Source organism: Carica papaya, chromosome 3 (assembly GCF_054855325.1).
Source record: "Carica papaya isolate Zhongbai chromosome 3, ASM5485532v1, whole genome shotgun sequence".
In the NCBI taxonomy this organism is placed as follows: Eukaryota; Viridiplantae; Streptophyta; class Magnoliopsida; order Brassicales; family Caricaceae; genus Carica; species Carica papaya.
This window is the reverse complement of record NC_142311.1, coordinates 30655551-30669712: the sequence shown is the minus strand read 5'-3', so window position 1 is coordinate 30669712 and position 14162 is coordinate 30655551.

Below are 14162 nucleotides of genomic sequence, written 5' to 3'. Positions count from 1 at the left end.
CCCATGGATACTAGTAGGCTGGTAAATGAGAAAAGGATATGTTGTATAATGATTGAATTATAAAAGGCGTGATAAGTGCTATGTTTTACAGCTTATATTATTCCATGATTGTGATAATGTTATTGTTTTCTTATATTGTTTCATGAATTCCACCGAGGTAAGTGGATGGTAAAGGTTTTATCATAAATAAAAGGATTTGTTGCAAATCATGCTCCATTGGTCTTTTGTGTTTTTCTACCCACTTTTACCTCCGTGACGGTGAGATATCGTGATGTTCTTACTGGGCTAGTGTAGCTCACTCCTTATTTAACCATTTCAGATCAGGAAGACATGGTTCCCGAGCCCGTTCCGCAGGAGGACGACGAAGGGGATGTCTAGAGACTCTGTAGTCACACTCATAGTTTTATTTTCGAGTTTCTCTCTTAGTTAGTTTAATCTTTTATATTTTAAGTACGTTTTTGGGTTTCTGTGTAAGGGATGTTAACCAAAATTTTGATCTCGCTTCCGCATTTAATATTTATAATATAATTTCCATGTTGAATTACCGGGGCTGTTACACAGGACGGGCCACGTTGGCAATCCGTGTATGCGCGATCGGACGGCCCAGATCAAGCGTGCGATCAGACGGCCCAGATGCAATCGCACGGACGACCCAGATTCAATAAAAAACGGACGACTCATATTAAATCAAAATGGACAGCTGAGATCAAAAGGCAAAAGGGTATAAATAGAACCCCCACACCAGACCACAAAACCCTAGCCGCCTGCCCTCGCGGGAGAAAACGAACCAAAAGCCGGCCGCCGCCACCCGCCGCCGCACCGGGGAGATTTCTGACCGCCAATCGAGGTAAATTTCATACTCCCGACTCATTTTTCCACGCTGATTTCCCCTGTGGCCAAATCGGAGCCAAAATCCCAGCCGCGCCCCTTCTCAGTTTTTGCCTCCGATGAGGCCCTTCCCGGCCTCCGTTTGATGCAATTTTTATATCACCGTGATCACCATTCTTTTCTCTACAGGTTGACCAGAGCCGAATCACCAAAACACGAACTTCGCCGGAGAGCCGCCGCACCTGAGAGCACCGCCGCCGGTAAGCTTCGGTTTCCCGTAATTTTTTGGCCCCCTGAGGGTCCTAGGGTTGTTTTATCGCAGGGACCAATGCGAGTGTGGCCGAATTCGGCCGAAAATGGCCAACCCGAGGCAAATCGCCGTCGCTGGAGCACGGCGGAGCCGCCGTGCCGGAATTGCGATATTGGCCTAAAGGGGCCCGGGGTCTAATTTGGGATTTTTTGAAACACGTGCAGGTACCAGTAGTGCGTTTCAGTTCCCCGTGAAAAATTCAGGGAAAATTAGGGACAGCCCGTAGGCGCACTGTGAAGCCGTGTTCGGACCCCGAAACAAGTAAGGACCCCTCACCCTATTTTCTATCACGGTATTAAAGTTCAATAATGATAAAACTGTATTTCTTGAATCAACGAATGTGTGAAATTGCTTACAGTCGCTAATGGAGCCCGAGTCTAGTGTGTTTGTCGGTTAACTGTTGTTTGGCCTGTTTACAGTTTTAAATGCAGCATGAGGTTTGATGTTTTCATTTTATAGTTTCGTGTGCATATTTTACTGTTTTACTGATCATGCATTGAATGACTGGGATATTGATGCTGTATGTTGTCTGTTTGGCATAAATTACCGTTTTGCTTGTTTGTATGTGGATTGATGATGCTGACTGAGGGAAAAGAGAATGAAAGATTATGTAAATGGGTAATTGTATAATGTGGTCAGCCTGACTAGATATCCTGGGAGATGGTGGACGGACCAGGTCCGTAGGGAACCCTACCGGGATTGTGGTCTCCCATACCGGACGGGGTATGGAGATCTTATGTGTTTTGGTGCCCATACCGGACGGGGTATGGGAACGGCCCATTTCACCCTCATACCGGACGGGGTAATGAGGTTTATAGTTTTGGCGCCCATACCGGACGGGGTAATGAGGTTTATAGTTTTGGCGCCCATACCGGACGGGGTATGGGGACGGCCCTGGAATATGATTTCAAGTGTTAAGGGTTAACGGGTAGCGGGACCCCTATGGATCCCCATGGATACTAGTGGGCTGGTAAATGAGGAAAATATGTTGTGTAACAATTGAATCACAAAAGGCTTGATAAGTATTATGTTATACAGTTCATATATGATTTCATGATGATGATGATGTTATTGCTTTCGTATACTGTTTTATGGATTTCACCGAGGTAAGTGGATGGTGAAGGATTTATTATTGATAAAAGAATTTGTTGTAAATTATTCTCCATTGGTCTTTTTGTGTTTTCTACCCACCTTTACCTCCGTGACGGTGAGATATCGTGATATCTTTATTGGGCTGGTGTAGCTCATTCCTTATTTAACCATTTCAGATCAGGAAGACATCGTTCCCGAGCCGGTTCCGCAGGAGGACGACGAAGGGGATGCCTAAAGACTCCATAGTCATATTCGTAGCTTTTACTTTCAAGTTTCTCCTTTAGGTAGTTTGATCTTTTATATTTTGTGAGCACATTTTTGGTTTTAGTGTAAGGGATGTTAATCGAATTTTTGACTTCGCTTCCGCATTTGATATTTTTAATATACATTTCATTTTAAATTTCTGGGGCCGTTACACCTACTCACAGCTCTCATGCTGATCAGGATCTGGATATTGGTCTTCTTAATCTGAAATAGTTAATAGGGGAGGAGGTGAGCTACACTATCCCAATAAGAATATCACACTACTCACCGATATAAGAACCGAAAGGTTGGTAAAAATCATAAAAATAACCAATAGTCCTCTTAATTTAAGTAAATTCATTTATCATAAAGAAAATCATTTATTATATACTTACCATTGCAAGATTTTTAAAATCGATCTATAGGGATAATAACTCAAATAACATTATGATCTCATATTCAAGTGAGCAAGAACAATAACTTTTCTTTTTTTATTTTGTTTACTGGTATCTCTAGGGGTCCATAGGAGTGTCCCACTACACGTGAACCTAATATCTAAACTTGTCAACTAACTGACCATCCTCATACTCCGTCCGGTATGGGTGCCAAAAATACCATCACTCGATACCCCGTCCGGTATGATGGTGAATTGGGTTGTCCTCATACTCCATCCGGTATGAACGCAAAAAATAACGTCAATCAATACCCCGTCCGGTATGAAATAATGTTCACGGTAGGGTTCCTTATGTATCCGGTCCGTCCACCATCTCCCAAGATATCCAGTAAGACAACCATTCATTAATTCACATAACCAAGCAATTTTCCATTTGCGTATCATTTTTAAATTCTACAAATTAACCGTAAATCATGCAAGACAAGCGATATATGCATCAAGAAAGTACAACTGAATCATTTAACTATTCAAATATATTATCATGTATTTAAAGCTGTAAACTTAAATAATCAGTTAAACATGACAAATAAATAAATAACCGGTTCTAGCTCCATTAGTGACATGTAATTATTTTTAAAATTTTCTAAATATCACAAAATACCATATTATTGATTATTGAGCTTCAATTATATAACAGAAAATAAGGTGAGAGATTCTTACCCGAATCGGTGTCCGAAACACTGAACTTTCTATTACGCCTACTGGCGGTCCCCGAGTTTTTTAAATTTTATTGTAGAGATTAAAATACGCTTCATGTGTCTAACAATACTCCAAAAATTCAATCAGTGTTAAAAATTCTTTCCGGCCAATTTTGGGGTTCTGGCACGGCAGCACCGCCGTGCTCCAGTAATGGCACCAACGCCTGCTACGACAGTTTGCCTTTACCTAGCCGTTTTCAGTCAGTTTTGGCCAGTTTTGGCAGCCTTTATACATATCCCTATAAAAAAAACACGTTAGGAGCCTTGATTGGCTGAATAAAAAAATCAAAAAATAGAAACCTATCGGTAGTGGTGAGTACGGTGGCTTCGCCGGCTCACCTTCGCGGCTGTGATTTTTTCTTCTGTCAACCTGTAAAAAATATAATGGTGAACACAATGGTGAAAAAATTGTATGAAACGAGAAACGAAAAGGGTCTCATCGGAGGAGGTTATAGGTTTTTTTCACGATTTTTAGCTCACCCGCCGTTCATTTTGCTTCGATATAGCCACAGGGGTGCTCGGAATCGAATTTCGAGCTGATAGGAGAATTTTTACCTTTTTTGGCAGTCGGAGGTGGCTCCGGTGCGGCAGCGGTCGGCGGTCGGCTCCCTTATCCACCGACTGATTCTTCTTCTCCAGCAGGAGGTTGGCGACTAAGGTTCAGGTTCGGTGTGATATGAAATATTTGTATCAATCTCGTGTTAATCTGAGTCGTTCATTGTATTTGATCTCGACCATTCGATCGGGCCTAAGGAAGAAATGAATATGGACTATTCATCGTATTTGATTTTGACTGTCTGATCTCACCTAAAAGGGAAACAGATTCAGACCGTCCACGTGCGCGGGATCACTTCTGGTACATTTGATAGCTGGGCACGTGGATTGCTAACGTGACCTCCCGTGTGGCACTGAGTCAGCGTGTCTTGCCATGCGGCGCGCTCCGATTCATCGAGGTAGCTGACCGGTCGGTCCTATGTGGCCAAATTTTTTTTATTTGTATTTTGATCCCTAGTTTCTAATTTTTCTTTCAAAAACACCATCCGAATTCAAATTTTCACAATGTTTTTCTCAAAATTATTTTCAATTTCATCCATAACCTATTTTTTCATAATTTCACATTAAATTAAGATTTATTAAATTCTAAAATATCTATTTTATACATTTTAAAATGTTAAAATTAATCATGAGCTAAATTCCGGTCACGGGTATTACAAAGCTTATATTCCAATAGGCATGTAACGTTGGATTCTTCACATTACCCAAAGTCGGGTTACTTACCATACCCATCTCTACTCTACTATTTGATTTTTCCCTACCAGTATTGTTAGAGGTCCATAGGGATTCCCACTATGCGTGGATACATACATTTTATTGTTAATCAATCGATCGTCCCTATACCCTGTTTATTAATTGGCACCACAACTAAAGACCGTCTCAATACCTCATTTGGTATGAGTGTATTGATAAACTCCTAATTCCATCTAGTATGAGACTTTTCAGCTCCGTACGGCTGAGGGTAATGTTTACGGTAGGTTCATCCTATGTACCAAGTTCATATACTCCTTCTTATGATACTTGGTAAGCCATTTTTATTCAACAAAATTAGTTTATGTATGCATATTTTTTATTATATCTAGACCCCTATAACACGCAAGATCCGTACTTCAAAAACATAAGAAAACAAAATTTGTTGTAATACCCGGACCCGAAGAACAACTCGAGACAAATTTTTTATTTTTTAATTATTAATTTATTTTATTTTTATTTAAGTAAAATTTTGAGAAAAAATGAATTAGGGACGAGATTGAAAATAATTTTAAAAAAATAGGTAAAAATTTGGGTTATGGGGGTATTTTGAAAGAAAAATTAGAAATAGGGTGTCAAAGTACAAATAAAAAAAGTTCAGCCATGTAGGATCGCACAGTCAGCAACCTCGACGAATCAGAGCACACCGCATAGCAAAGCGCGCTGACGTTGGTGCCACGTGAGAGGCCACGTTGGCGATCTGCATGCCTCACGATTGGACGGCCCAGGATCGATCCTGCGCACGTGGACGGCCCGGATTTGTTTTTTTCTTAAGCGTGATCGGACGATGGAGATCAATTGTAATGAACGGTCCAGATTTGTTTTCTCCTTATGCACAATCGAACATATGAGATCGATTACGATGAACTGTCTAGATCAATGCAGGATAGTTATAAATATTTTGTATCACACGAGAACCTGAACCCTAGCCGCCAGCCCCCACCGGAGAAGAAGAACCAGACGATGGAGAAAGAGGCCGACCGTCGACTGCCACTGCACCGAAGCCACCGTCGACTGCCAAAAAAGGTAAAAATTCCTCCTACTCACTCGGAATTTGATTCTGAATAACTCTGTGGCCAAATTGGAGTAAGAGAGATAGCGAATGAGCAAAAAACTACAGACAAAGCCCGGCAGAGCTGCTGCAGCTAAAACTCTAAAATTCTTCTGATGAACCCCTTCTTGATTTTCGTTTCACGTAATTTTTTGATTATTGTGTTCACTGTCATTTTTTGTGTAGGGTAGCTGAAGAAAGAACCTCAGCCATGAAGGAGGACCGGCGGAGCCGCCGCATTCGAAGGTCCTCCTGCTGGTTAAGTTCGATTTTTTTGTAATTTTCTTGCCAACCAAGGCCCCTAACGTGTTTTTCTATAGGGATACAGCCAAAATCGACTAAAACTAGCCAAAATAAGCAAAAATCGACTAGGTCGAGACGAATTTCCGCTGTGGGTGGCAAAGCTGGTGCTGGTGCAAGACTGCAGTGCCATTTTGGAACCCCAAAATTGGTTGGAATGAGTTTTTAGACACTGATTTTGGATTTTTTGAGGTATTTTTAGGTATGTGACTAGTGTTTTGAATTTCACAACAAAAATTCAGAGAATCCGGTACCCGTTAAGAGGCGTAGTAGACAGCTCAATGTTTCAAAATACCGATCCAGGTAAGGATCCCTCATTTTATTCTCTGTTACGGTAAATTGAAGCTTAAAAATATATAATTTTGTGTTTTTGTAAAAAATTAAAAAACTCTAAAAATAATTATAGGTTACTAGTGGAGTGGGAGCCTGTTAGTTCATAATTGTCTTGATTTTTTATTTATTTTCATGTACTATCTTATTTGTTTGATTTTCGTATAGCACATGTTCTTAATTTATAGTTCAATAATTTTATCAACTTATCTGGTTATTTTAGTTATATACCGTCAGTATGAATGTAGTTTAATTGATATGTGAATATGATACGAGATCTTGGTATGAGTTTGTTAGTTGTTTGTTGATGAAAATCTGTATGTGAAAGACTTACGGGTTACCCAAAGAAATGGTAGACAGACCCAGTACATAGAGAACCCTACCGTGAACGTTATCTCAGTCGGATGAAGCTGGGAAATCTCCTACCAGAAAGGTTTGAGAGATATAGTTCACCTTCATACCAAACGGGGTATCAAGGCGATAGAATGTTTGATGCTTATTATCAGACGATATATGGGGACGGTCGGTCAATTGTAAAATTGAATATTGGGTTCAAGAGTAGGGGGAACACCCTTATGGATCCTCAGGGGTACCAGTAAGCATATGAGAAAAGAAAGCTATTGTTTCTCATTCTCTTATATGTGAAAGTGAAAAATGATATGGATATAGGTCTTCAAAGGTTATCTTTGGAAAACTTGTTATGGTAAGTATTAAACAAATGTCTTTAAGTTTTAAATATATTTAAATAAAGCAAAGGCTCCATTAGTTATTTTTCTGATTTTTTTACAAATCTTTAGTTTTCTATATTTTTTATTAGTGTGATATTTTTACTAGGATAATGTACCTCACCCTTTCATTAACTATTTCATATCAAGAGGACCAAATCCAGATCCCGATCAGTGAGACGGTTGTGAGTAGTTCACTATTCGGACTCCCTTCAAGTGCTAGTAAAGGTTGTCCTAAGATGCTTAGTTATTCGTTTTTTATTTTTTTTCTTTAATTTCTATTTATCTTTTAAAAGGGATATTTCCGTAACTCTATTAGACATTCAAAATTATTGTGTAAGAAATGTAAACCTTAACTCCATTAATCGCTTCCGCATTTAATTTATGAATTTATTTTTCTTTAAGTTCCAGATCTCTACATTCATGCTCTGAAATTTATTAAGGGATAAAATGATTAAATACAAGTGAAATTAAATATCATGTAAACAATAAGGTCAACTGAAAAGAAATATACTATGATAAAATAAAGCAAAAAAAAAAGAAATAAAAATGAACAATTAAAATAAAATAAAAATAAAGATAAAAATAACGAATAGGCAACACGAATTAACTAGTGATGAACATAAACAAATCGATTATTAGCTCCATTAGTAACTTGTATTTAATCATCAAGGAATCGCAGAACTATTTATAATTTTTTGTTTATTATTGATTAAAATTTAATTTAACTATAATAGGAAAAAAGATGAGGGATTCTTACTCTAGGTCGGTGTCCATGACATCATCTTTTTTACTACAACTTACAAGGATTTTCGGTTCTTGGATTTCTTGGGTTTTCTTGGTCAAATTTAGAAAAAATATGTAAAGAATCATGAAAAATGTAGAAAAAATTCACCGAGGGTTGGGTTGGGGTTCCGGCGTGATAGCAAGGGCATCGAGCTTCACTGCCTGGTCCTCATTCTCTGGCACTTCTCCATCTCAGCCAAACAAATTTTGGCTGGTTCTTGGTAGAAATTTGTTTAAATCGTAGAAAATAGGTTTTTTTATAGAAAGGAGGGGGAAAACATGGCCTTACCAACAGTTTTCATTCTATTTTGCGGTGGCTTAGCCAAGCTCTATCGTTCCTCCCTCGCAGTTTGTGGCTTTTCTAGGTTATCCTACATCGAAAATGGCTTAAGCAGCTAAAGACAGAGAAACAGAAAGAACGGGAAGAAAATTTAGGCTTACTGAGGCACTTTTGGGTCCAGCACGGTGGTGTCGGTGTCTCTCTGACAACTGAGCTCTCCTCTAGCCATCAAGCTCTCCCCAGGCCGCCCTTCTTTTTCTTCTTCTCTGGTAACCCTATGTCAGCTAAGGTTTTAGGGCCGACTGAAGAGAGGTATTTAAACATCTCTTCCTCTGATCCTAACTGTTCATTTGGGCCAACATGGTGCAAGGAGGGCCATTCGATCGGTCTTATTCGGAGAATCAATATGGGTCATCCATTCGGGTTCTTGTGGGGCAATAGGAGTCGTTCAATCGAGCTTATTCGAGGAATTGATTTAAGTAGTTCGTGGATGCGGGAGTGGACACGAGCTGTCCGATTTTCTTAGCATGCGGATTGCCAGCGTAGGCTTCCTGTATGGAGCCCATGTTAATGTGGCCGCCATGCGGCATGCACCGATTTGCTGCATTCCTGAGTGGGCATCCACGAGGCCCATTTTTCTCTTTTTGTAAATTGACCCCTGTTTTTAAATTTTTCTTTCAAACGTGCCCCCTTTATTTATAGTTTGATCCTGGTTTTTGAAATTTATTTTTAAATGTGTCCAAAATGTATATATTCCTCTTAATAATTATTTTTTTGCATCTTTTAAATAAAAAAAAATTTAACTATTATTATTATTTAAGAAAATTAAAATTCATTATTTCGAGAAAAAAATTTCAAACTCAAGATGCTATAACTCTCCCTCCCCCAAAAAAAATTTGGACCCCCAAATTGCTAACCTTAGTCGGACAAATAAAGATACCTAGTCTTGAACTCTTATTACAACTCCCAAGGAGCCTCTTCCTACGAGTGATTCTGTCATAAGACCTTGACAAATGAGATTTTTCTATGTGAAAGATCAAGGTTATACTTGCACAACATTGACATATGGAAGACATAATGGACCCTAGATAATTCTGGTGGCAATGGTAGTTTTTAGGTAGACATCCCGATTATGTCCATAATTTCGAACGGTTCGATAAACTTAGGATTCAACTTGTTTCTCTTCCCAAACCTTGCGATGCCTTTTAGGGAGGTGACATTAAGAAAGACTTGATCACCAGTCTCAAATTCTAAATCCCTTATTTGTGTGTCCGCATAACTCTTCTGTCTACTTTAGGCTATTTGAATTTTTTCTTGATCTTGACAATCTTTGCTGTGGTATCCTCTACAAGGTTTGGCCCAAATAATTTCCTGTCACCTATTTCTTTCTAACAGATCGGTGATTTACAGGGTCGACCATATAATGCTTCATACAGAGTCATACTAATACTTGTTTGGTAATTGTTGTTATTGACGAACTCTATCAGGGGTAAATGATCATCTCAGTTCCCCCGATATCTAAGGTACAAGCCCTAGGTATCTCCTATAGTATTCGAATAATTCTCTCTGATTGTCCGTCCGTTTGAGGGTGAGAAGTCATACCGAGTGATAATTTGGTCTTCATTGCCTGGTGAAAACTAGTCCAAAACCTAGAGGTAAACCTGAGGTCTCTGTTTGATACCACTGTTACTGGAACCTCATGTAGTCTAACTATCTCTCGAATATAAATTCTAGCTAATTTATCCAAGGGGTCGGTTATTCTAATGATTAGAAAGTGGAAGGACTTAATGAGTTGATCAATTATTTCCCAAATTGCATCATGACAAGGATGTGCCTTGGGTAATCCCGTTATAAAATTTAAAGTGATATACTCCTATTTCTATTCTAAGATTGACAATGGTTAGAGTAGATCACCTGAGCATTGATGTTTAGTCTTAACTTGTTGGCACGTAAGACACCTTAAAAAAATTGCAATATCCTTCTTAATCTCATTCTACCAAAATCAGGGTTGCATACTTTAGTAAATCTTTTGGTACTTTCTGGTGTATGGTAAACTTCGAGCTATGTGTCTCTATCATGATGTCTCTTTTTAAATCGACATCACTCGAAATACACAACTTGTCTTGGAACTTGAGTAACACATCAGTAGAAACTAGAAATCTTGGATTCAAACATAGTTTTGTATCTTTTCTGAGGGCTGCTAAAGTAGAATTAACCAGTTGAGCCTCCTTAATCCTCTAGATTACCTCGAGTTGAACCATTATGTGGGTTAGACATGTGGCACGTTCTAAGTCTTGGAGTTGTATCCACTACATGACCTTTATCATTCTGTACTCAGAGATCATTATATGAGCTAATATACATGCACTTTTCTTGCTGAGAGCATCTGCCACCACATTAGTCTTGCTTAAGTGGTACAAAATCTTACAATCATAATCCTTGAAAAGTTTTATCCAACATCTCTGACGCATGTTAAGATCTTTTTGGATAAATATATGTTTCAATCTCTTATGATCTATATAGATGTCAAACATCTCTCCATATAAGTAATAGTGCTAGGTTTTCAAGACGTGTATAATTGTGGCAAGCTCAAAATCATGAGCGGGTAATTCTGTTTATGGTTTTTCAATTATTTAGACCTGTAAGCTATGACTTTCTCGTATTACATCAAAACACAACTCAAGCCTTGATAGCATGCGTCACTGTATACTGTGTACCTACCTGTTCTATTTGGTAAAGCCAACACTGGTGCGGTAGTCAATTGACTTTTGAATTTTGTAAAACTGCTTTCACATTTTTCATTCAACTCAAACTTGATATTTTTCTTGGTGAGTCACGTCAGGGGGGCTGCTATACATGAGAATTCTTTCACAAATCTGTGATAATAACCTACCATGCCCAAGAAACTCCTAACTTCATTGGCCATAGTCAGTTGTTTCTAACCCATCACTGATTCAATCTTGTCGGGATTCATTAACACCCATTCTTTCAATATTATGTGTCATAGGAAGGAAGTTTGCTCAAGATAAAATTCACATTTACTCAACTTTGCGTATAGTTTCTTTTCTCTGAGGGTCTATAAGAATTGAGTTAGATGTTGAGCATGTTCTTCTCTGTTCTTAGAGTAAACCAAGATATCATTAATAAAAACTATCACAAATTGATCCAAATATGGCTTAAAGACCTTATTCATCAAATCTATGAAGATTGTAGGTGCGTTAGTCAATCTGAACGACATGACAAAGAACTTGCAATGTCCATACCGGGTTCTAAAGGTTATCTTATGAATGTCTTATGCTTTGATATTTACCTTATGGTATTCCGAATACAGGTCGATCTTAGAGAAGATCTGGACACTCTATAACCGATCAAAAAGGACATTAATTATGGGGAGAAGGTACTTATTTTTAATAGTGACTCTGTTCAATTTTATATAATCTATGCACAGTTTCAAAGTCTCATCGCTCTTTCTTGCTAACGTAACTTCGGCATACCAAGGAGAAATATTGTGTCGAATAAAACCGTTATTTGGTACCTCTTTGATATGTTTTCTCAGTTCTTCCATTTCAACACGATTCATCCAGTATGGGGCAACTGAGATGGGTTATCAATGGCGAATTTTACTTCTTAATCTACTCGCAGTCCTAGTAGTTCATCAGGGAATACATCCGCGAAGTTTCGGATAACAAGAATATCTTAGATATAAATTTCTTCCTTGGGTTTTCCCATCGCAGAAAAAATAATGGTTAAATTAATGGCATTTAATTGAATTCAATATACTACCACCATGTGCTAACAATATTTAATATTTTATTAATTAGTAAAAGATTTTTCGTTAGAAATGTTGAATACAAGCCTTTTGTGATAACAGTCAACAGTAGCATGATACGCTGCCAACCAGTTCATCCCTAGGATTATATCAAAATCCTCCGTATCTACTACTATTAAATCTACGTTCAGTTTCTTACCTATTATTTCTATGATACAAGATTTGTATATAACATTCTTCAGTAATGCTCTATTCCCATATGTAGACACCAACAATACAGAACTAAGACATTCAGATAGTACATTTAAATATTGAGTAAAAGTATGTGAAACAAAAAAATTCAAAACACGACTGCCAATCAAAACATGTGCAAGATGTTTGCAAATAGTATACGTACCTTAAATCACATATGGGTTGGCTTCGACATCCTGTTGGATAAGCGTGTAGACTCTATTATGGATCGCAGGTCTGGTTTGATTTTAATTCTTTGGACATTCTCTCACGTAGTGTTGGGCACTCCTACATATGCGACAGGTGTTGTTGAGATGATAACAAAATCGATCTCTATAATCCTTGTCACAATGCTGACAAATCTTATCATGTTCTACTATCAGTGCCTAGGGAGGAGCTTGAGGTGCGGACTTTGGTCTCTTATTCTGCTGATTCAATGTAGTAGGTGCTTTTGCTATGCGGAATTGTGGGTATAGAGTTGCCCATTACTGAGAGAAAAATATGAATGTTCCTCTCGATCAGTTGTGCCTTGGCCAATACTGTCGAATAAGTGACAAGCTTAAACACATATAACTGTTGTCTGATCTCAGGATGAAGACCCCATTCAAATCTTCTTACTTTTTCTGCCTTCATTTGTCATGCTCTTAGGGGAGTACTAACCTAACTCCCGGAATTTCTAAACATACTCTGATACTGACAAATCTCCTTTGACTAGTTGCACAAACTCCATTTTTTTTAGATATTAGAGATGTTCCAAAAGGTACTCAGCATTGAAGGTTGCCAAAAACTATTCCCAAGTGACCTGAGTGGGTAGAGTAGCCTACATGAATTGCTACCAACATCCTGCCTCATCTATAAGCATATACGTGGCAAGGACAACTCTTTATTCGAGAATCACCCCAAGTGTCGCGAAAGCCTTTTCTGTTTTTGCCAACCAATACTCAGCTTCCTCAAAAGTGAATGTTTTTGTAAAAGTAAATGAGTTAAGTCTCTTGTACCTCTCAATATAACCCAGGTCCATCATAGGCGGAGCTGGATCCTGCTAAAGTGGAATTGGATTATTCTGAGGAGGAACCAAGCGGCCCTTATAGTGGCATTGAGTTGTACGATGAAGGCACTGGATTGTACTGCAGGGGTACCGGATGGTACTATAGAGGGATTGGGTTATACCATGGGAGTACTGGATTCTCTCAATGTGGAGATGGCTTATACTGTGGTAAGGGTAGAGGGAGATCAGGTAATTCCTTCCTCTCCTCCCTAGCTTGCTGGGCAGAAATCAGTCTTTCAAAGAGCTGATCAACGTCTTCTCGAAGTGATCCCTCCCGAATTCCTTTGTTTAACGGGGGCCTTTCTTTACTCGTGTTTTTTCCCTACATTACATGATAATAATTGAGATTCTAATTGTGTTAAATTTTTTATAATCTTATGTGCAAGGAACGGTTCTGATGAACGCAGCTCCGATAATAATACTAAGTTTTCTTATTTAGCAGAAGAATTAACGGTTTGAAGATTACATTACATGCACGTTTACTTAAAATGCTCAAATAGGGAATATGAGAATATTTCAGAACTTGAAACGAAAGAAAACTACTAACAAGTAAATATTATTAACATCTATTCGAAATTAACGAAGCGGGAATAAGTAGTTACTTAGCTGGTCTCTTGTTGTTCAGGATTTGGGTCTTGATCGTCATGATCTAAAATAATTAACAAGAAAGGAGTTAGCTACACTAGCTCAATAAGAATATTAACGTCTTACA